Here is a 24,218-nt window from a genome sequence, read left to right as displayed (position 1 = left end):
TCTATTTTTAATCTTTGGGGGAACCCTTTTTTTTAATCTTTGGGGGAACCCCCTTTTTTCATAATGGCTTTACTAATTTATATTACTACCAACAGAGTGCAAGAATTCCCTTTCTTCACATCCTTGCTAACACTTATTTTTTGTCTTTTCAATGATAGCCATTCTAATAGGCATGAGATGATATCTCATTGTGGTTTTGGTTTGCATTTCTCTGATGATTAGTGATGTTGAGCATTTTTTCATATACCAGTTGGCTATTTTTATGTCTTCTTTTGAGAAATGTCCTACTCAGGTCCTTTGCCCTTTTTTTAAATCAAGTTATTTTCTTGCTATTGAGTTTCACATATATTGTGGATATTACCCCCTTAACAGATAATTTGCCAAATATTGTAAATATTTTCTCCCATTCCATAGGTTGCCTCTTTACTCTGTTAATTGTTTCCTTTGCTATGCAGAAGCTTTTTACTTTGAGGCAATCCCATTTGTCTATTTTTGCTTTCGTTGCCTGTGCTTTTGGGGTCATATCTAAAAAATCATTGCCCAGAAACTGATGTATTTAACCTGCATTCTAGTAAGACAAAAGTATTTCCATTAGATTTAATATACACATGAGCAGGCAGTTACTATTTAAAATACCCCAACCAGACATACTTATTATTCTTAGGGTAACTGCCCCAAGTTGATCTTTGTGTGTATGTGTGTGCGCGCACGTGCGCATGCAAGAAGGAATTCACAGAAATGTTTTAAGTTCTTTTCAATTAACTCTAAATGTTTTTTTAATTTCTATTTCTCTGCATTCTGACCTCTTTTTTCAGACAGTCTTTATTTCCTACCTCTTTCTCTTCAGTAGACCTCGACTCCATCATATACACTCAACCATCAGCTCTCTTCACCAGCTCCCTTGCTGACTTGTTCAGTGGGGTTTTCCTTCCATCTTGACTCCCCTCACAATGGGGACAACACAACTCTCCTCCTTTATATGTGATATGATTATTCTATAGCAAATTGTGAAGACAAAGGTGGCCAAAAGTAGAGCCTTTAGTAGATTCTTTGGTCTGGATGATAAAGCTGCTGAGCTGCCTTGGGTGTGATAACCACTAGCGCAGATTAATCAGTACCCCAGGCTCACCTTTTCCTCAGTCCTATGGGTAATTAATCTCAAAGACCTGCGTCTGAATTCACAGGTGTTAGAATTTGCCTAAATCTAGGGTAGGATGATTAGTTTACCCTGTTCATGCAAGGGTGAGCTGCCTGTGTAATATTTCTAACCTAGCTACATATCTTGAACACCACTCATATCAACAATAAAAAATTCTTTATCTTTTTTTTTTTTTTTTTTTGAGACAGAGCCTTGCTCTGTTACCCAGGCTGGAATGCAGTGGCGTGATCTCTGATCACTGCGACCTCCACCTCCTGGGTTCAAATGATTCTCCTGCCTCAGACTCCTGAGTATCTGGGATTACAGGCACATGCAACCATACCTGGCTAATTTTTATATGTTTAGTAGAGATGGAGTTTCACCATGTTGGCCAGGCTGGTCTCAAACTCCTGACCTCAAGTTATCCACCCTCCTCGGCCTCCCAAAGTGCCAGGCTTACAGGTGTGAGCCACCACGCCCAGCTTAAAAAATTATTTCTAATGTGCGTTATGCTAACTAACAAATCCTCTGGTGTTGATTAGAGATATAGTTGAAGCTGCATATATTAACCTTCTCCCACCCCCAGCACACACATGTGCAGGCTTTAGAGAGGAGTGTCTATGGACTTTCAGACTACTTCTGGAATAGGCATTCCTGGCTAGGAAATTTCAAATATTAACTTCCTATTTATCTGTCCATTAGACTTAACATACACATCACACACACACACACACCCTATATCTTGTTGACATACAGGTTAAAATACAGCTTTCTCATCCCCAGAGGAGATCTGCTAAGTCAGAAATGCTGTCACTGGGAGCTAAATATCAGTGCTCTAACTAGCTTTATGGGTAACTAAGGTCATCCCCAGACACCCTAGAGTTAGAGGAAGGCTGTTGTAAAGAATAAGAGTAGGGGGACCTGCCCTCACCCCCACCGGCACTTACTGTGGAAAACTATGCACAAGCCAAAGGGAGAACCAGCCTCTGCTCTTCTCCACCTCTGAGGCTGAGTCCTTACCAGAAGCCGTGGGGAAGTTGGGAGCTGTGGATGACAAAATTGACTCCTTATTTGGAGTTTCCGGAGCCCCTGTGGGCACATGAGCACAAAGGAAGTAAGCTCTTTTCTCTTTTCTGTTTACCCAAGCCCTGGGGTAGATCATATATGGTTTTGTTGGGAGCATCACTTTCTTGGAAAAAAAAAAAGGAAAAATTTTCTGTAACCATAAAGAAGAGTTTGTACTATCAGGTGTGTTTCAAACAAAACTTTATCACTGTAACTCAACACCCTGCTTACCATATATATTTGCTTTTCTTTTTAATGTATATCTTAGAAGGCAGTAAAATAATATTATCTGTAAAAAATAGAACAATTGACTAAAATGAAGATTGAAAACTAATCCCAAAGGAAATTGTTAGGGGGTTAAACTTCAGGACGATAGATTGTTTAACAGACTTGCATACCAGGGATGAAGACTATTTCACGTAATGGAAAAAGATCAAGATTTAAGAAAATATACACATATAAATATTTATGCTGAGAAAGTAGGAGAGCTTTGTTAAACTACTGTATCAACTCAAATGGAAACACAAAGTTATTTTGCTGTAAACTACATCTCTGTTTGCATCTCTTTCCTCTCAATTAATGAAGTAAATTTCAGCAGTAAAATTCCAATCCCAATAAACTACGCACTTTCATTCTCTTTGAGGGGTCTCTAAAACTAAACAAAATTAAGAGAAGGAATCCACTGGATAATCTTTTCACAGAATCAGGCTTTAGCAACTGATTTAATGTAGCAAGTGAAACCAAGCCTGTAAATGGTGAATGCAGCCTTTAATTTCACTATGATGGTTAACTATGAGAAGTGTTTTTTAAATGAGATAAACTCAAGCTGAAAAATCTAAGAACCACCATTTTAAAAACATACAGCTCAAGAGTTTCTCCAAGTTGGCCTTATACTTGAGAAGCTTTTTTTTTTTTTTTTTTTTTTTTTTGAGACTGGAGTCTTGCTCTGTCACCCAGGCTGGAGTGCAGTGGCACGATCTCGGCTCACTGCAAAGCTCCGCCCCCCGGGTTCACGCCATTCTCCTGCCTCAGACTCCCGAGTAGGTGGGACTACAGGCGCCCGCCACTACGCCCGGCTAATTTTTTTTGTGTGTGTGTATTTTCAGTAGAGACGGGGTTTCGCCGTGTTAGCCAGGATGGTCCCGATCTCCTGACCTCGTGATGCGCCCGTCTCGGCCTCCCAAAGTGGTGGGATTCAGGCGTGAGCCACCGCGCCCGGCCGAGAAGCTTCAATTGACAGGAAAACCCCACCGCTAAGAAGTCCTAGCTGGTAACATTTGCAGTTAGTCTCCGCTACTTATTTTACAGATAAGAAAATAGGCCCAGGGAGAATCATTAAATGATCAGGGACACACTACCGAAAGATGACCCCTGGAACAGAACTCACATCTCCCAGTTCCAGCCCTGCGTTCTTCCTAATGAGACTTTTCAAAGTTTTTGCTATTGTTTGACTTGTGTTGTTTTTTTCAGCTAAAAAGCAGTCAAGACTGACATGATGACAGAGGGAGCAGGTGGGCCACACGCAGGGCTGCAGCCTGAGCTGTGACTTCTACCAACCCTGAGAGCTCCCAAGGTCACGGGTAGACAAACCAGGTGCTTCCCATCTCCCCAAACCTCCTGTTGCTTGACATCAGAGAAGTCTGATTAATTCGTGCTCTGATTACTTAGGCTTTATTTGTAAATTGTTGTGGTAAAAATCTTTTCCCTACCCAACTGCTTTATGTATACTTTTAACAGCAGCAGCAGCAGCAGCAGCAGCAGAAAAGGGTGTGTGACCTCCACCAGGCAGCCTCTGTGATGAGGTCTGTCATGTGTACCATGCGATCCCAACATAGGTCTAGGGAGCTCTGATATGGTGACCCATATACCGTCACCCCACATCTCCATACTATCACAGCGGGCAGGACAGTCCAGTGAATTAAAAGAAGTATCTAAGATCATTGCCAATACTAAAGGTGGTCCTAATACCAGAAGCATGTGGTAATTAACTCTATAGACTATTTTAAAATCCATCACCCAGGATCTTAAAGCAGCCTGACCCATGAGTGCAGTCCCAAAGTGATGACCTGTGGCATCCTGTTTCTGAATCTCATGGATCCCTGACCCTGGCTTGCTTACCACCTATTTTCAGCCATTCTCTTGCCTGGCTAGGGAATTCTATTTCCTTAATTTAACCCTGTGTACACTCTAAGGCTGTCATATGGTCCTCACCTAGGAATCAGCTGGGCAGCTTCTTGAAATGCATATCCCAGGCCATGCATCCAGGGATCCTGATGCAGTGACTTTGGCATGTGTTCTGGGAATCTGCATTTTAACAAACCCCACTGGTCCTTTACCCTTTGCCCTACAATGATGACCCTGACACGGACCAGCTCCTCATTAAGCCAGCAGGTACCTTCATGGGCCACCCTGCCAAGTTTACCCCGGGGGTGCTTGCCCTAATTGCCTGATCCTCTCAGAGACCTCATGCCTCAGTGGTGCCATCTCTGAATGGGGTCGGGCTCGGCGTCTGGAGAATTCCTAAAGCATTATAGTCTCCCAGGCCTGCAGATCCACACTGCAAATTCATGCTTGAAATCAGGCTAATTTTCTTTTCAATCCTCAAAGCACAGAGGATTCATTTCCCTCCCTTTCTTGGTCAAAAAAAAGTATTTCCCTTGAAGAACCTGGATTTATAAAGCACAGAGACCTGTTTACCAAAATTTCTTGAGGGCATCTTCTTCCTCAGCCTGTAAACACAAAGCATAAGCCATTTCATCAGTGGGGGCCTTTAGATTGCTGCTAATGAAAACTTAATCAACATTAAAGAGATTTCGTGGCCTGAGTAGCTGGAAGGTCCAGCCAGGTCCAGGCCCAGTTTGATTCAGCTCTTTCCATCTACTTTTTTGTTTTGTTTTCAATCTATTTTGCCTTCCAAGGCATAAGCAGCACCCAGCTCCACATCTACAAACCACAAAAGCAGAGGGGACATGTCTGCTACAGCAGCTAAAAGAATCCTGATTAGACCATTTTGGTCACATGCTGGGCTAGTCTGCTAGGGCTGCCATGAGAAAATACAACAGACTGTGTGGTTTAAATAACACTTCTTTCTTACAGTTCTGGAGGGTGGAGGTCCAAGATCAAGGGCAGGTTGGTTTCTCTTGAGGCCTCTCTCCTTGGCTTACAGACGGCCACATTCTTGCTGTGCCCTCCCGTGGTCTGTCCTCTGCGTGTGAGCATCCCTGGTGTTTCTCTGTGTCCACATTTCCTCTGCTTATAAGGACACCAGTCAAAGTGGATTAAGGCCCATCCTAACAACGTCATTCTAACTTAATTCCCTCTTTAAAGGCCCTCTCTCCAAACACAGTCACATTCTGAGGTACTAGGGGTTGAAGCTTCAATTTATGAATTTGCAGGGAGCATGGGAGACCCAAAATTCAGCCCATAACACAAACCAACACTGAACCAATCACTTCAGCACAAATGAACATGCTGATTGACTTAAACAATCCGATCCTGAAGCTAGGGGTGGGAGGAGAGTCTCCCATAACTGACATAGGCTGTACAAAGTGGAGTGGACACTAGGCCCTACTGGGTCCTGCTGGGATGGAGGGAGGGAGGAATGGGATGCTGGGTAGTCATACAACAATGGCCAGAATTGCTATTGCAGCCTCGAAATCCACCCAGGGAACTCACAGGCATCTCTCTGACTACAAGCAGCAGAAACAAGGCACAAAATTCGTCTGCTACACAGGAAGACAGGTGAAGGAGCTGCGGGGGATAATGGAAAGGGTGGGGCTCCCATCAAATGGGGAAAGGTTTACCTGACAGACAACTTTCTGTTCTCTACTTACTGTCTTCCAAGTTGAACTTTCTTTTTCTTTTTTTTTTTTTTTGACAAGGAGTCTGACTCTGTCGCCCAGGTTGGAGTGCAGCGGCACGATCTCGCCTCACTGCAACCTCTGCCTCCCGGTTCAAGCGATTCTCCTGCCTCAGCCTCCTGAGTAGCTGGGACTACAGGCACACGCCACCATGCCCGGCTAATTTTTTTTTTTTTGTATGTTTACTAGACACGGGGTTTCACCATGCTGGCCAGGCTTGTCTCAAACTCCTGACCTCAAGTGATCTGTCTGCCTCGGCCTCCCAAAGTGCTGGGATTACAAGTGTGAGCCACCACCCTGAGTTGAATCTTGAAGTCTTCTCCAGATGAACATCACATCTGTTCATCACATTCATTTCTTATGTCACTCTGTATCAATTTAAAAATCTACAGATATCTACTCTTAAGGGAGTGGTGCCTGTTTTCTTTGTGAGCACAAAAATAAGCTCAAGCAGAAGAACAAATAGAAGTAAAGCATTTTTAGGTACAAAAACAATAGTGTGCATGTCTATATTTTGGTCCCGTAAAGAAGTTGGTACCACAGTGTTTTTTTAAAAAACACTACTTGTACATTGGGGGTCGGGGGAGGAATGTTGCCAGCCTGGGCAACAAGAGTGAAACTCCGTACCCAAAATAAAAGGGGCCTGATTCTTTTACAGGAAACCGACTAGTAAATCGTGAATTACTGGTAAATGAAATACTCATCAGCAAGGAGGGACCCGAATGAGTTAAGACTTAAAGCCAAGCTGGAGATGAGAAAGAATTAAGATCCGTTAGTTCTTAAAGAGATTCTGGGTAGAAAACAAGCTCACCAGGGTCCATGAAAAATCTCTAGGAAAAGGAAAGATAAGAAAAGTGAAACTTGGAGTTGGTCATTGGTGTAGGTTCCCCAAATTTATTCTACTCCAAATGTAACCCAGGACAACCAAAGCAACCTCATTTCCACTGCCAGAGATTGAGTTTTCAGGAGCAAACAAGAAATGAACCATGGCCAAAAAAGTTTTCCTCACTTCTCTAAAGAAATACAGGAATAGAAAATGCCTCTTCTTCCACTGGACATGGTCTTGTTAGGGTGTGATGCCTAGAACTTAGCAGTCAGCTGGCCCAAGGACAAAACCCACCTCCAGGGAGAGAGGACCAGGAGAGTCTCAGAGAAGCAAAGCCAGGGCGCACAGCACATGTAATGCCCAAAGCCTGCCCTAACACTGTGCTTCCTGTGATCACGTAATAAACTTCCCTGTACTGGGCCAGCTGGAGTCAGGATCTTGAATTCCTTGCAGCAGAAAGCTTCCTAACAGTTCCACTGGATTTTGATGACCATGAGTTCTAACAGTTAAGTTCTAGCAGGTAAATTAGATAATCCACTTTAATTACCAATTAGGAAGCTTTTGGCTGCAAATTGCAGAATACATGACTAAAAGCCTTTTAAACAATAAGGATATTTATTTGTCTTGCTTAACAAGAAGCAGGGAGGAAAGTACTTCTAGGCTCTGTATCCAATTAGACTCCAAATCTGTGATCCTCGGATGACCAAAGAGCAGAAAGAGAGGTGTGGAGTTTCTTCTTGCATGTGTCTCCTTTTTCCAGCAATAAAAAGTTGTTCCAAGTTCCTCAGCTCACTTCCTTCATAAGTCTCATTGGCCAGAACAGAGTGGGTTGCATGTCCATCCTCTATTCAAGCAAGTATATGGCCTTTCCAGCCTCTCTCATGGAGCTGGCTCTGCCAGGCAGGAGGATGTGGGAGGCGAATGACTACTGGACATGAGAGCCAGTTCCCTCAGCCAAATCCCCAGCCCACTTTCCTCTGTTAACCTAAGACCGTGAGAGCCACAGAGGAAGGAAAGGAGAAAACTTTATTTTCAGAAGGAGAAACAATCCGCAGACTGGGGAGTGCAGCTTCCAGAGAAGATGGAAAGTACAGACTCTGCAGAAGGGAGGGAGAAGCTAGTACATATGCCTTGCAGGGCCAGCCTTACACATATTGAGCAAGTTTAGGGGATATCTATGGATGTTCATGAGGGAAGTCAGGTGCATATGTAGTGGGTAAATGTATATGTAACATACATTCAATGTTCACTTCAGGGTGGGGTTTTAGCATCAAAATGAAGTGAAATCTGGCTCTTTATGTAAAAAAGTGAACTGTAGGCCGGGCGCGGTGGCTCACGCCTGTAATCCCAGCACTTTGGGAGGCCGAGACAGGTGGATCATGAGGTCAGGGGATCGAAACCATCCTGGCTAACACAGTGAAACCCCATCTCTACTAAAAAACATACAAAAAATTAGCCGGGTGTGGTGGTGGGCACCTGTAGTCCCAGCTACCCAGGAGGCTGAGACAGGAGAATGGCATGAACCCGGGAGCCAGAGCTTGCAGTGAGCCGAGATCATGCCTCTGCACTCCAGCCTGGGCGACAGAGCAAGACTCCAGTCTCAAAAAAAAAAAAAAAAAAAAGTGAACTGTAGAACCAAAGACAGTTTGTGTGCAGTCTCTATAAGCTGACCCAAAGTGACTTGGGATCTGCAGCTATTTATCAGGAAGAATGTTTAGAAGACTGGTCCTCTGTCCAATTGGAGTGGTGGGACCACAAGGCTGAGAAAGGGGTGAGAGTGTTGGTCAACTGGTACCAGGTGGTCTATCTGGGTCATTTGGGAAATTTCCCCGTTGTAGTTGTTTCAGCAATACTTTTCAGTAGACCTGAGCTCCATCATATATACTCAGCCATCAGCCATCCTCCCCAGCTCCCTTCCTCCTTCTTCAGTTTTGGAGTTTTCCTTCCATCTTGGGTCTCCCCACCCTAGTGACACTATAACACTCTTCATTTGTAAGTAATAAGATTCTACAGCAAATTGTGAACACGATGGTCACCAAAAATAGATCCTTTAGTGTGAGAAATAAAAATAAAATCTTAAGCCCAACCAATTGAACAGGCCCCCTCTTGGTCAAAAGGACCCCTGACAAACCTTAAAAATTGAGTTCCTAGCCAGGACAGGACAGGACATTGGATATGCCCCATTATATACTTCACCCTTGCTAATCACGATTAGACTCTTTCCTCAGAGTTCAGCAAAAACCAGCCCTTTTGAAAGTCTTGCCAGACTTCCTTCTCTCATTGCCACTTTGACATAACACCTACCAGCATTTCTTTCTAATAAGAGACTAATATAAGAGACCACTGGTCATGGACTGGTTCTGGCAGGTTTACAGAGGCTGCTTACGGGATGCTTTGTGTCTTGCATTTCATCTTTTGATGGATAGAACCTAATTTTAATGCATTTAGATGTTAAGTCTCCGCCCCAAAGTGAATATGGGATGTAAGCAACATGCATGGTTGCCTTCTACACATGCATGCCCCCTTCATGAATATTCATAGCTCCTCCTAAAATCTGTTGAATATATATGCTTAGCCAACCTGTTCAGCATTAATTCCTGTCTCACCCTTCTCTTCCTCCAGTGCCTGCTTTCGGTTTCCACCAGAGGCCATGCTTCCCAGGCTGTGGGATGGCCAGCCAGCAGGCTGCAATTCTTTATAAGAAATAAAGCTCTTCACTCCAAATTTATGAACCTCATGATTCTTCAGTTGACAAGTAGAGTCTTTGGTCTGGATGGTAATGCTGCTGAGTGGATGTTAAACACTAGCACAGATTAATCAGTACCCCAGGCTCACCTTTCCCTCAGTTCTATGGGCAATTAATCTCAAAGACCTGCATCTGAATTCACTGGTGTTAGGATCTGCCTAAGCCTACGGTAGGATAATTAGTCTACCCTGTTCACGCAAGGATGAGGTGCCTGTGTAATATTTCTGACATATTTCTCCGTATTTCAAACCCTGCTCATTTTCCCTATGAAAAACAGAATACTTGTGTGACCCAGTGGGAATCCCAATTTTGACTAAAAATGGATGTCTTGCCCATCCTGGCAAATGGGAATGAAGAAGTAATTTAATAAGGTTTAGAAAAAATAAAGAAGTGTGATGGTTCTTGAATCGAGGTGTTGAGTAGCAAACTGTTACCCTTTAGTCCTGTAGGAATTAAGCCACTGTGGTCAGAAGACAGGCAGTGATATTGGCCATTTTGCAGCGAGATCTCCACCTGATGCTCTGTCACAATGCAAATAAGGCACATACTCTGCCTATTAATAAGTTAAATGTACTGTTGACTTTGCTTTTTACACCTTCACTTCCCTGTAAACATAAATATTTACATTTGTGAGGACATTTACAAAGCACTTTCACAGATCTCTATGAGATCAGAAATCAAGCCAAGAAAGGCAATAATATACCTTATGGAAAAAAGGACAAGACTCAGAGAGGGAAGTCAAATAAAATCATACCAACAGAGCTGGGAAAAAAACTCAGGTGTCATTGATCCACACCCTGTCACTGTCCACGCAGACCTCAAGGAATTTAGTTCCAAAGGGATCTCATGTTTTCCCAAATTGCATCCTTCCTCTTGAGTTTCCACTCTGAGAATAGCACCATTACCCCATCACCCAAGCTGGAAATTTGGGCATCTTCCTAAACATCCCACACTCTCTCATTCCTCACCACCCTCGAAGTCACCTCCTTCTTGATACTTCTCAAATCTGCCCCTCTCTCTTTACCCAATGCTGCTGTCCTCACCATTTCTCATTTGAACACTTGCTGGGGGAAAAACGTAACTTCTCCTCAACCCTCATAAGTTCGTAGTAGGGGCAGACCCCTGAAACAAAAAACAGATTAGAAAGGGAAAAAATAAGCAAGTTTATTAATGTGTGTAATGCACAGCAATGCCAGAGAAACTTCAATGAAAGGTGACTCAAAGCAGTGACTTAGAACACTGGCTTATGTAGTACCTTAAACAAAAAACAATAAATCTGTAGAGAAATGACAGGACAAAGAGAAGCAGTCTTAGGCTTTCAAAGGTAGGAAACTATGGGAAGGTAAACAGATGAAAATTAACTAACAGAGCAAGGCTCGTTTGTAGATTTCTTTCCTGGAGCTGTCTCCAGTAAAGGAGAATTTATATTCTGTCTTTGGGCAGCAAAGGGGAAGCACAGAGAGAGCTCTTCTCTGCTTGCTGTTTTTTTGTTTTGTTTTGTTTTGTTTTTGTTTTTGTTTTAAGACAGAGTCTCGCTCTGTTGCCTAGGCTGGAGTGCAGTGGCACAATCTCGGCTCACTGCAAACTCTGCCTCCTGGGTTCAAGCAATTGTCCTGCCTCAGCCTCCCAAGTAGCTGGGATTCCAGGCGCACGCCACCATAACTGGCTAATTATTTTTGTATTTTAGTAGAGATAGTGTTTCATCATGTTGCCCAGGCTGGTCTCAAACTCCTGAGCTCAGGCAATCTGCCCACCTCAGCCTCCCAAAGTGGTAGCATTACAGGCATGAGCCACCGCACCTGGTCTGCTTGCTGTTTTTCAATTGCCTTTAGCTCAAATATACTTATGTCAAAGAGGCTTATTTTGGGGTGACATATTCTGGTTTTCTTCACCATTATAAAAGTGTTTTAACCGGTCTCCCTTGCCTGTAGTTCAGGATCCCCTCCCAACCCAATTATCCTCTCCCCAGTGCCTGAGTGAGCTTTCAGAGTGCAGCTCTGAACACAGCACTCCTTTGCTTAAAAGTCTTCAATAGCTCCTTCTTGAATAGAGACTGGAGTCCAATCTTAATCTCTCTCTCTCTTTCCCCCTCTCTCTCTCCTTTCTCTCCTCTGTCTCTCTCTTTCCCTCTCTCTCTCTCTATGTCCTTATTTCTCTCTCTCTCTCCCTCTCTGTCTCTCCCTCTTTTTCTCTCCCCACACCTTCTGTCCTTATTTCTCTCTCTCTCTCTCTCTCTCTCCCTCTTTTTCTCTCCCCACACCCTCTGTCCTTATTTCTCTCTCTCTCTCTCTCTCTCTCTGTCTCTCTGTGCAGGTGTATGTGTTTCTGTCTCTGTCTGTCTCTCACACATACACGCATAGAGCAAACTGTATATTACACCTCTACTAAATTGCATCCAGTTTTCTGAACATAGCAAATACTTTCATAACTCTGTTGCCCAAAGAGAGGTCCCGATACAGACCCCAAGAGCAGGTTCTTGGATCTCATGCAGAAAAGAATTCAAGGCAAGTCACAGAGCACAGTAAAAGAATTGAGTTTATTGGAAACTACTCTATTACAGAGTACGGCGTCCTCAGAAAACAGAAGGAGGAACACGCCATCCTTTCTTAGTGCCTCTACTTACTAGAAACTGTAAGGGGCTAGATTTAGACTTGGAACATGCAGATGTGCTCTTTAAAGGTAGAGGCTATTGGTGTTATAGATGACCATTAATCCTTCAACCTAAGCCCACTCATTAACAGTAATTAACTCATTAACACTCATTAACACAAGTAAAGTGAGCTGTATTCTTAGGACATCTGGACATTCTGCAGACTTGGTGGGAGATGTTCTGTATGGCCATAAATATTCTGTAATTATAATTGATGGTCAGCTTAGAATGTGGTTATTTTCAGACCATAAATATTAACCTTATAAGTGCCTTATGAGTGCCTCGCTACTCACTTCAAGATGGAATCATTCAGGTCATGTTTTATTAAGCCAGAGGCCTGGTAGGCCGGGGTTCCTCTAACATGTTTATTCTCCCTAGAAGGGCATTCCCTCCTATGCTGCCCATTTACCCAACTAATCCTTGCGTATAAGTCAAGACTCAGCTCCAAGGGTACATCCCTAGGAAGCTTTGCCTGATTCTCCAATAGAATTGACACTACCCCTCCTGTGGCCTCATTGTGCCCTGAACATCAGTAATAGTAATAAATCAGACACTGACTGTTCTATACAATTTCAACTTACTGAATATAAAAAAGTTTTGTTGTTATTAAATGAAAGTATTACAAAATAATTTTATCTTCAAAGAACCACTCGAGAGCAGAAAGTCAGATAGAAAAGAAAGAAGAGGAAATCCTACCGACATCACCACAGCATGTTTCTTCCAAAGCAGCCGGTCCCTATTTCTCCTGCTTCAAAACAATGGAAAACTCCCACATTGGAAACTCTCGCTAGACGGCATTCTGAAATGATCAGTCATTCCATGCTGTCCTTGCTGTTCCGCTTCATCATACTAGAAGCTTTGCCGGCTGGGATTTTTGCTGCCTTGGCAAACATGATGATGGTGTCAAACCTAATGTTTCCTAAATTTTTGCAGAAATGCACAGAAGACTTCCATGGAAGCCTATTGTCAATTATCTGGAAAAAGAGAAGTTTGCAGACATTAGAAGCAAGAACTGTGTGAGGATCGGCTCTGGGTTTTAATGAGAAGGATTCAAATTAGAATGTCGGCTATTTCCTATAGTTTGCTAAAAATAACCTGGGTGCCTGCTTCCTTCCCTTGTGCTTCATTTTCAGTGCCTGCTCATCCTGAAGATTCAGAAGAGATGGAAAATGTTCCTTGGGATCCAGTACCAGTGCTATTTGTTCAGATAAACGTAATTTAGCTTTGATCTGCTCTCTTGTGCACCAATGGGCATGCTACCTTTAGGCTCCTGTCAGATATACACTAGAGGAAGCTTCCAGGTGATAAGGCGAACACAAACATCAATCCCTGTTGATTTCACCTCTTAAATCTCCTCCCATCACTGCCACCAACTTGTCCCAAGCTGCCATCATTTCTTGCATGGGCCACTGCAAAACCCTCCTGCCTGCTCTTCCCACCTTGAATCTGCCTTTCCCACCCCGGCCCTCATACTGTAACTAAGAACAATCTCCCCACATAAATCTGAACATATCCCCCCACCACCACTGATCAATGGCTCCCCATTTCTTTTATGATAAAGACTAAAATCCTTAACATGGTCTAAATGCAAGGACCTCCCTGACCTGTGCCCGAGACCCTCTCCAGCCCTGCCTCTCCCCTTTCTACAGCCTTGCCCCTCTCCCCTTGGTTCTTCCTACTCCAACCCATGGTCCTTACACCAGTGCCTTCTTCCTTCTATGCCCCAGCCCCACAGGGCCTCAGCTCATGTTCTGTCTTCCCCTCTTTTATCTACCTAATTCTTACTCATCATTCAGATCTCAATCCAGTAATCACTTTTTCAGGAAAGCAATCCTGACCCTGCAGACAAAGTCAAATTCTCTCCCATATTGGCTCTCCTAGCCCAAAAGCCTCTCCTTTGCAGCACTTATCTCTGCTGCAATTGCAGATTTATTTAATGATTAACTGATTAATAGAATTACCCCTCTGGACCGTAGCCTCATGAGGGCAGGAACCACATCTGCTTCATCATCATTGTATCTTCCACATCCAATACCATGTCTGGCACATATGGGATGTTCAATATTTGTTGAAGAAAATAGAATTAATCTCCTGGTTTGGTGTGAACCCAAGCCTCCCTTTTCTTACAGAGGTCCTTCCCAAGAGAAAGGAAAATATTTCCACATCTAAGTACAGCATTTTCTCTACCTCAGTCTAGGCCCCGTGAATGTCCTTGTTTCCCATCCCTTACTGTTCTTGCCTTAGTCATTTTGGTGGGAAATACCTGTATATAATAAATTGGGAGAGTTTTTCCCTGAATCTCCCTGAAATGTGGGGAATACATTAGTATTACGCTTTTCAGCATAAACTGATCTGACCTCTGCCTGATCTTTGGAGACACGAGTGCCTAAATTAACTCCATATTGCTTCTCAATTTCTTGACTCAAATGGAAGACCTTGTATATACCCTTCCTCATTAAGTTAAATGACATATATTTTAACATTTCAGTCCAGATGAAGTCTTGGGCACTCTCCTGTATCATGGAGGAGATTTAGGGAAGGAAGGGCAAGGGGAGAATGAATGGTGTCAAGAGAAGAGACTCAAAGGTTTTTGTGTGAAGCTTTAAGAATCTGTCTGAGGAAGAGGAAGGGCAGAGTGAGACCAGCAATGGGCCCTCCTAGGCAAAGGGAGGTTGGTTAAGGAAAGCTAACAGAGAGGGTGAGCTGTGACACTTCCTCACCCAGTCTTCCCCGTTCCCCTGACCTAAAGTAGATCAGACCAGTCCTTTGGTTTGGGGCAAGGTGGATCTGGAGCCAGGAGGTGAACAGAGCCCCCAACTGTGCAGACAGCACCCTGCCCACCTTTTCTAGAGGGACAGCATTCAGCAGCTGGTGCTTTGGAAATCCAGCCCAGCCTGTGTTGAGAGAGTTATTATTGGCACATTCTTGAATTTTATCGGGTGTTTTAAAACAGCAATTACTGCGAGGATACGCAGAGATCTATAAACACTGAGAAATGTATTTATCTCCTTGCTCTGTGACAGCTGGGCCAGCTTCCACATGCCAAATGTTTTGGGGCAGGGTCAGATCAAGACTTCAGATGGTTGCCAGCAGGGAGCTACTATTTTGGGGGCACAGGTCATGGGAAAGTCTTATAGCTCAAAGTTGGCTTCTGTGCCTATCCCATAACTTTTCCTTCGGCCTCGTGTATCACAATTATCAACAAGCCTGTCAAATTTGAGGAAATCCTTTGATATCTTTGTTTAAAGACCCAGATGTGGTGCTGCCACACAAGCCTACAAGATAAATGGGCTCATCTTACAGAAAGGGGTAGGCAGCTTCAAGCCTCTCCTGCCTTTCATAGAAACAGAGGCCGGACACAGTAGCTCATGCCTGTATCCTAGCACTTTGGGAGGCCAAGGCAGGCAGACTCCCTGAGCTCAGGAGTTCGAGACCAGCCTGGGCAACATGGTGAAACCCTGTCTCTACTAAAAATACAAAAATTATCCAGTCAGCGTGGCATGTGCCTATAATCCCAGCTACTCAGGAGGCTGAGGCACAGAATTGCTTGAACCCAGGAGGTGGAGGTTGCAGTGAGCCCAGATTGCGCCACTGCACTCCAGCCTGAGTGACAGAGTGAGACTCCGTCTCAAAAAAAAGGGAAAAGAAACAGAGAGAAGAAGGAAAATGTTTAAATATCTTGCAATGTTCTGTTTAAGTATACATTTTCAGTTTCTGATTTGGGCTTTTAGTAATTCTATGTCCCTTTCAAAAACTATAGCTGCAAAAAAAGACAAAACTACATGCAATGCACTTACTTGGAAAATTTAAGTTCAGATTTTCAAAGGGCAAAGAGCTGAGGTTTAAGGTCGTTCATCTGGGAAATTTTTTCCAGCTAAGTGAATGAATGGGAAAGCTAAGGGTCACGTGACCAATGAGAAGTCCATGTAGCACTCTTTATTGTTTCTCATTCATCTGCTATCCATGGATGGAAAAAGAAACTGATCAAGGGCAGAGAGTGACTTCAGGTCTCTTGAGGAACAGCAGAAAGCAATCCCAGATGAGGATCTAGTGCTAGGACTCTGATTTTCAAATTTTCGTGCATAACAGAACCAGCTAAGAGTGTTATTAAAATGCAGACTGTCAGACCCTGTGGTATGTGGCCCAGGAATCGGCACTTTCTATGAGCATTTCATGTGATTTCAAAGTTGCCTGAGGAAACACTATGCTAGGAAAGTTAAATCACAGTAGAAAAAAAAAAAGATAATGGAGTCCAGTATGCACTATCGTTGTTAAAAGCCCAGGGGTAAAAGCCAAATATCAGGAAAAGCCAAATATCAGGAAAAGTATAAATTCAAGAAATATTCGGGTTATTAGAAGGTTGAGTTCCATGCAAACATTAGACAAGACCAAGGTAAGCTTAGCAGTCATCAAAAATAACTGCAAAGTAGTAAATGAGGCACCAAATTTTGGTTGCAAAGTGAGAGAAAACCCAACTCTGACTTATGCAAAAATTATCAAGAATCTCTTGGCCCATGGAAATGGAAAGTATAGCAGTAGAGCTTGTCTCCATGGAACTCAGAGGCCCAAACAACATCATTTAAACTCAATCTGTCTTTGCTTCTTAAGTGTTATATTTCCTCTGTATTAGTTCTTTTTCCACAGGCTCTCCCCTTGTGGGGAAGGTATCTTTCTGAAGTTCCACTTTTTCCTATTTTATTCCAAGTCTGTAGAAAAGAGAACTCCTCTTTCCTGATTATTCTAGGGGGAAGAAAAAAGCCAGGGCTACCTCTAATTGGAGTAACTTGGGTCTCATGACCACTTCTAAATCAATCCCTGTGTCAGGGGTGAAAATACAGTTTTGCTGAGATCTGTATCTTCTTCCCACCCTTAGATTTTGGGGGAGGGAGGAGGTAAAGGGAAAACCAAACTCCATTTATTCAAAGCACAGTGGGGAAGGGGAGTTGTTTTCCTGAGAAAAAAATCAGGATGTCCTTCCCAGAAAAAGAGGAAATAGACGCTGGATAGCAGAAGCCACAATTGTCCACTACGATGGCTGATAATTATTCTTCTTGTGTATTTAATTATACAAAAATGTTGCTATCAGTTAGTATTCACTTGTTTTAATAAGCATGGGGTTCTATATTTACATATAGATATGATATTATTGAAATGTCCTGTTTTGTTGTTCATATTCCCCAGTGGATTATAACCCCCAAGAGGGCAGAGACTGTGTTTATCTCATTTATTCATGTGTAGACAGGTAGTCTCCAAAGTGGGATGTCCAAAAGAAGCTACTTGGAGACAACAGTAGAATTTCTATTTACTTTTCTTACCTAATTTTTCTAAGGACAAATGAAAGCTTTATTTTAAGATTTAGTGTATGATATATGCATTGGCAATGACAGTCTCACTATATTTAGAAGTCATACCATCATGCTAATGGTAATAAAGCTCCCAAGAGAAGCATGCATGTGAACTCTATTCCTCCTCGAATTTGTTCCTCCAGCTCCAGGCCTCCCACCCTCTACTCTGTCTCTTCGTCCCACTCAGTCCCATTCAGGCTCGTTACCTCAAGGTATGACTGTCTGACTAGCCCCAGGACCTCTCTCTCAAGAACCACCCTCATTCAAGTGGGAAACCCACCTTCTTTCTGAACCCAGCAAACTGGATATGAGACACTAGCAGTACAATCTGTTAATTCCCATGACCTTTATCCAGAGCCTCACCAATAAGGAACCCAACCTTTCAAAATGTGGATTGAAGAACAGGCTGACCTCAATAGTTAGCCAAGTAGTTTTTATCAAACACTTACCATGTGCAGAGTACTGTGCCAGGAAGAGGGAGATGAGATTCATAAGGGAAGAGCCTTGTTCTCAAGGACCTCAACCGGTTAGGAAAAGAGGTCATGTAACTAGACAGATGGCTGCCACATAGAAAGGAGGATAAGAATTACACATGCTTCCTTCAAAAGGCAATCTCCTCTGCAGTTTTAAAGGGAGCACTGCCGTTACTCCCCACAGACAGGACCAACTCTTCCTAAATCCCAGGTTCCTGGAGTGTTGGGCTTAACCCTGCCATACCTAAGCCAATGTCATTATTTCTTCCGCAGATAGAAACAAAGGGGCTTGGATATGTACCTGATTTATCCAATGAGTCAGGAAACCATCCAACAAAAACTAAAGAGTAAAGATTTGATTCCAGGTTTAGAAACCGGACACATCACCTGCCCTGTGCTCATTCCAATAATGTAAACAGACTGGCTCCATTATTTGTTCCTCTATGACGGTTGCAGGCAATGTTGCCAATGCCCAATTTTATGTTTCATTAAGATTTCAATTCATCTCTTCCTCATTTAGTCTCGGTGAAGGATCGATATGCCTTTAAATAAATACCACACAATCTTTCAAATAAGTTTATGTTTTTATTTATTTTGTTATAACATGGCCCAGAAGCAACTTCTATTCTTCTTTCTATTTCTCTGACTATATCCATTTTGCCAAAAGTTGTAGTTCTCGGAGTTTTCCTCTTGACTGTCTCTAAGAAAGGAAATTTTTTCTCTATGAATCTTACGTTTCCAAACAGACACCTCTCTGAGAAACAGACTTTAAAAGAAAACTATTATATGTGAGCATTCAGACTTTTTAAACCTGTACTGATGAAATATAAAATGTCCCAAGAGACACTCAAAGGCCCCTTTGAGGTACCAAAGGCTTTACAAGGCTTGCTACCCATGGTATCCGAGGCTCAAAAAAGGTTTTGCTTTTTCTTTAAGCCTAATAAGATTTGACATCATTCAAGTGACTATGGAAATAGTGAGTTACCAAAATAATCTTTGTTAATTTTTTTGTGTACAAAGTGAGTGGGGCAACTCATGTTTTCCCAGATTATCATGTCTCATAGCTGAATTGCTTATATTTTTTTAAATGCAAGTAACAGAAAACTCAACTGTAAATGACTTAAACAATAAAGGGATTTAATCTGCCATAGATCAAGAGTTCTGAAGCAGGTTGGTTTTCAGCTGATCAACAAAGTCATCAAAAACCAGGTTCTTTCTCCAGGTTTTTTCTCCTCAGAATGTTGACTCTTAATCTCAGGCTTGACACATTATTGTAGAAAGATGGCTGCAATCTCAAGCATCACATCTTTACAAAGGCTAGAAGACAGAATATTCCATCCTTATTTGCCTGATAAAAGAAGTTCTATTTTTCAGAAGTCCTGCAAAAGGTTTTCTTCACATTTTATTGGCCAGAATTTTATCATACACCTGTTTCTAAACCAATCATTGGCATGGAAATTGGAATTAACCAAGATGTAATCCTCTAAAGCACCCAATGACCAACAAGTATACAAAATTAGATTTCTATTAGCAAGGAGACATGGCTATCATATAAGAAATAAACAGTCTCTGTGGCCAAGACCAACCCAAAAACAGGGAGATGGGAGTGGGAACAGGGATTGACCAAAGGAAACAGCTTTGAAGGAGTCAAATAACTCTCACCTTATGACTGGCCTGGGATGTCAATGGGGAGCCATTCGTTTGGCATCTGAACTGAGTATATTGTCTCTAAAAAAGCTTAGTTAATTAGTTAGTCAATATATTAATTGGGAAGAAGAAAGACCAATAGGTAGCCATGTCCACTGACATGTGGGCAAGGATTTATTGATCAAATTAACTATAAGACACATTGGAAAATAACAACATGAATAATTGTGTTAGACATTTATTATATACCTGCCATGTACCAGCATTGTATAAAATGCTTATGTTATAGAAATGAAAACTGAAGCTAAGAGAAACCAAGTAATTGCCAATATTCACACAACTGGTTTGTGGTAGAACCAAGACTTGAATTCAAGGAAGTCTGACTCTAAAGTTCATATTCTTGATATAGATAGTTAATCCCTGAATTTATTTGGGAAACTCATCAGTTTAGAAACCTATGGACCATAGAACCGGCTCAAATAACTTTCTTCAGTTTTACTCACTTTGAGAAAGATATATTATGCATTTGATATGATTTGGATGTCCATCCTCTCCAAGTCTCATGTTGAAATGTGATTCCCATTGTTGGAGGTGGAGCCTGGTGGAAGGTGATTGGATCATGGGGGCGGATCCCTCATGAATGGCTTAGCACTATCCCCTTGGTGATAAGTGAGTTCTTGCTCAGTTAGTTCACACATGATCTGGTTGTTAAGAGTCTAGGATCTCTCCTTTCCTCTCTTGCTTGCTCCTGCTCACACCATATGACAGGTCTGCTCACCCTTTGCCTTCTGCCATGATTGTAAGCTTCCTGAGGCCCTCACCAGAAGCAGATGCCAGCACCATACTTCCTGTATAGCCTGTAGAACCATGAACAAACTAAACCTCTTTTCTTTTTAAATTACCCAGTCTCAGGTATTCCTTTATAGCAACAAAAAAACAGCCTAACACAGCATCTAATAAGGCACAGTTCTGTGTGCTATCCATGTTATGGAGGAAGTGAAGGAACCAAAGATTCGTAAGATATAGTCCTTGCCCTCATTAAACTTTCAGTTTTCTAACATAGACAAATACACCAAGAGTAGTCATAGTTTTAGTTTCAAGATAACAGAATAAGTACACAGGGAATGACAGTCATTCCCTGCTCTGAAGTAGTAAAATTACAGAAGAATATTTTTAAATGAATATATGGCCACATACAAAAACAAGATGAATTGATTTCATGGACCTGAAAATGAGAGGAATCTGGGAGACCAAAAGCCAGTAGGTCAGATAGAACAGGAAAATGGCATCTCAAGACATGTGCAAGTAGCTCATGGCCAAATATAAGTGATAAAAAAAGCAGTAATTATACAAAATGTGCTCCACATTCAGAAGTGGTAGCAGCCAGGAGCCTGAGGTAGCCAGAAAACTAGGAAACCCTGAAGCCTAGAAGAGCAGCCAGTGAGGTACCCTACTGAACTGTACATTCTGCCCATATCTGACTCTCTTTTAAAGCAGAGTAGGGACAAACTTCAAAGACGCTTCTCTCCTTTTCCCAAATGGAATGTGTAAGCAGAGGCAGCAAACAATCTAGCAAGGAATGTCAACCGTAAAGATGTCCTCAAAAGAAAGGTCATAAACTCTGCTACAGAGGAGTCATATGCCTGAAGAAATAGTTAACAGGACAACCAGAAAAGTAATTTTAGTTGAGTTAATGTCCTCTGAGATAAAAGAGAGGAGACTGCATCCTTAAAACAAGAACAGATGGTTGTAAAACAAGAACAGGAAAAGAATCAGTCACAGATTTTTGGACATAAATACAACTGTTAAACTTAAAATCTCACTAGATAGGCTGATTAGAAGAATGGGCAAAACTGTAAGGTGACCAATGAGAGTTAAAGACTGGAGTTTGGTAATAGCGGGGCTAAAGAACTATAGAAGTTCCAGATTCTACATTCTACATCCAGAAGAGAAAATCTTGTATTCCAGAATTCTTAGTAAGTCTCAAGTTACCAGCTGATTAGATCACCTGTGAATCAATTCTTGTGGCTAAAGGAATAGCACATATTGATTGGTTTAGGCCTGGGTTAGTTGAACCAATCACTTCAGCAAGGCAAAATGAAATTACCTGGATTTGTTTATGCCACACAGGACCTATCCCTAAAACTGAGGGGTTGAGTGTACCGTACCTAAACAACATACTTGTTACTCATTGTGGTAGAGGTAAAGTCAATACTGGGGAGACAACCACATGTCCTCAACAATGTTTTGCTGAAGTAGGAAAGTGGGGGAAATTTGCAAAAGAGATTCAGTTTACAAAAATATTTGCTGAAATTGGTGGAACCCTGCTAATAATACAGGGAAGAGAAAGTAGCTCTAATGAAGAATTTTCGTGGCAAAGGCTACACAGCAAGTGGCAAATACAAGCTAGTTCTTGAACAGTGGAATTATGGGTGGGTTTTATATTTTGGTGTTGATTTTGCTTACCTGTATTTCTTATTTTTTCTATAGTCAACCTGTGTGGTTTTTAAATATTTTTAAAGATCACTTTAAAAAAATCAGGGGAAGGGGAAGATGCACTTTATTGATTACTATTTGGAAAGCCAGCCTATAGGATATCACCAGCCTATTGGTTTTTCCCACACCAGCATCACTTAGAAAACTGGATTTAAAAAACAATATTGGAGTTATTCTTAGCTTTAGGAGAGAGTTCATCACAGAATTAATGCTTTGAATGCATTTTAAATATATTCTAACTTATAAAAGTGTACCTACAATAAAGAAAATGTGGCACATATACACCATGGGATACTATGCAGCCACAAAAAAGAATTGAGTTCATGTCCCTTGCAGGGACATGGATGAAGCTGGAAACCATCATCCTCAGCAAACTAACACAGGAACAGAAAACCAAACACCGCATGTTCTCACTAAGTGGGAGTTGAACAATGAGAACCCAGGGACACAGGGAGGGGAACATCACACACCGGGGCCTGTCGGGGGGTGGGAGGAAAAGGAGGGAGAGCATTAGGCCAAATACCTAATGCATGCGGGGCTTAAAACCTGGATGATGGGTTGATGGGTGCAGCAAACCACCATAGCACATGTATACCTATGTAACAAACCTGCACGTTCTGCACATGTATCCCAGAACTTAAAGCAAAATAATTTTTTAAAAAAGTGTACCTACATATTTTAGGAACATCTCTATTGTACATAGCCACATGATAATTCTATTGGACTTCCTGTCCTACAGATGCTAAAGGCTTCAACTAGGCTGTATATATTTCTACCAGATTTCACTAAACACCAGGACCAACAAACAATTAAAAGTAATTTCAGTAAACCCTCAAAAAGAGTAAGATGGTGGTTGGGGTGAGAGGAGGGTTGGAGGAGAAGTCAGGGATAGGGAGAGGTTAGTGAAACGGCATTAAATTTCAGTTAGACTGAATGAGTAAGTTCTGCAGATTTACTGTAAAGCATGGTGACTGTAGTTAATAACAATATATTGTATGCTTGAAAATTGCTGAGAGTAGATCTTAAATGTTCTCACCACAATAAAAGTATGTAAGGTGACTGACATGTTAATTAGCTTGATTTTATCATTTTCACAATGTATACATATAGCAAAAATCACTTTGTACCCAAAACAAACAAAAAAAGGAAATAAAAAAGAAAAACAGGCTTGTCCAGTGAAAATTAAAATAAAAAATAAACCCTCAAAGGATAAAGCCTTTATATTGTACTCTAAGCCCCTGGGTGTTCCTTCAAGAAAAAAAAATGTTTAAGTGAGCATTGAACATTTGAAAGGAGTCCTCCCTTGCTGTAAACATTCTTTTACAAAATCCATGGGGCCGGGCGCGGTGGCTCACGCCTGTAATCCCAGCACTTTGGGAGGCCGAGGCAGGTGGATCGTGAGGACAAGAGATCGAGACCATCTTGGCCAAGATGGTGAAACCCCATCGCTACTAAAAATATAAAAATTAGCTGGGCGTGGTGGTGGAAGCCTGTAATCCCAGCTACTCAGGAGGCTAAGGCAGGAAAATCACTTGAACCCAGGAGGTGGAGGTTGTGGTGAGCTGAGGTCGTGCCACTGCACTCCAGCCTGGGTGACAGAGCAAGACTCCATCTCAAAATAAATAAATAAAATAAAATAAAAAATAAATCTAACAATGGGTGATGAGACCATGAGACCAGCAGCAGGTGTCACTCTATCTCCCAACTGTCTTCATGTTCCTAGCCCTGCACAACACTTGGCAGCATATCTGATTTAAACTTTAATAAGTAGGGAAGTAAATATAATCCCCATACTACAGAGGAGGAAATCAAAGCTTGGAGAGATTAAGCAATTTGCTAAGGCCACATGTCTTTGCTAGAGCCAAGATTTAAATCTAATTTTTCCTTATTCTGGAACCCATACTCTCTCCACTTCACTAATGCTGCCTTGCTGGCAGATAGCCAGAGTATTTATTCATTGATTCAATAAACA

This window comes from Pan troglodytes, chromosome 15, assembly GCF_028858775.2.
Source record: "Pan troglodytes isolate AG18354 chromosome 15, NHGRI_mPanTro3-v2.0_pri, whole genome shotgun sequence".
NCBI classification, from domain to species: Eukaryota; Metazoa; Chordata; class Mammalia; order Primates; family Hominidae; genus Pan; species Pan troglodytes.
Note: the sequence above shows the minus strand (reverse complement) of the source record.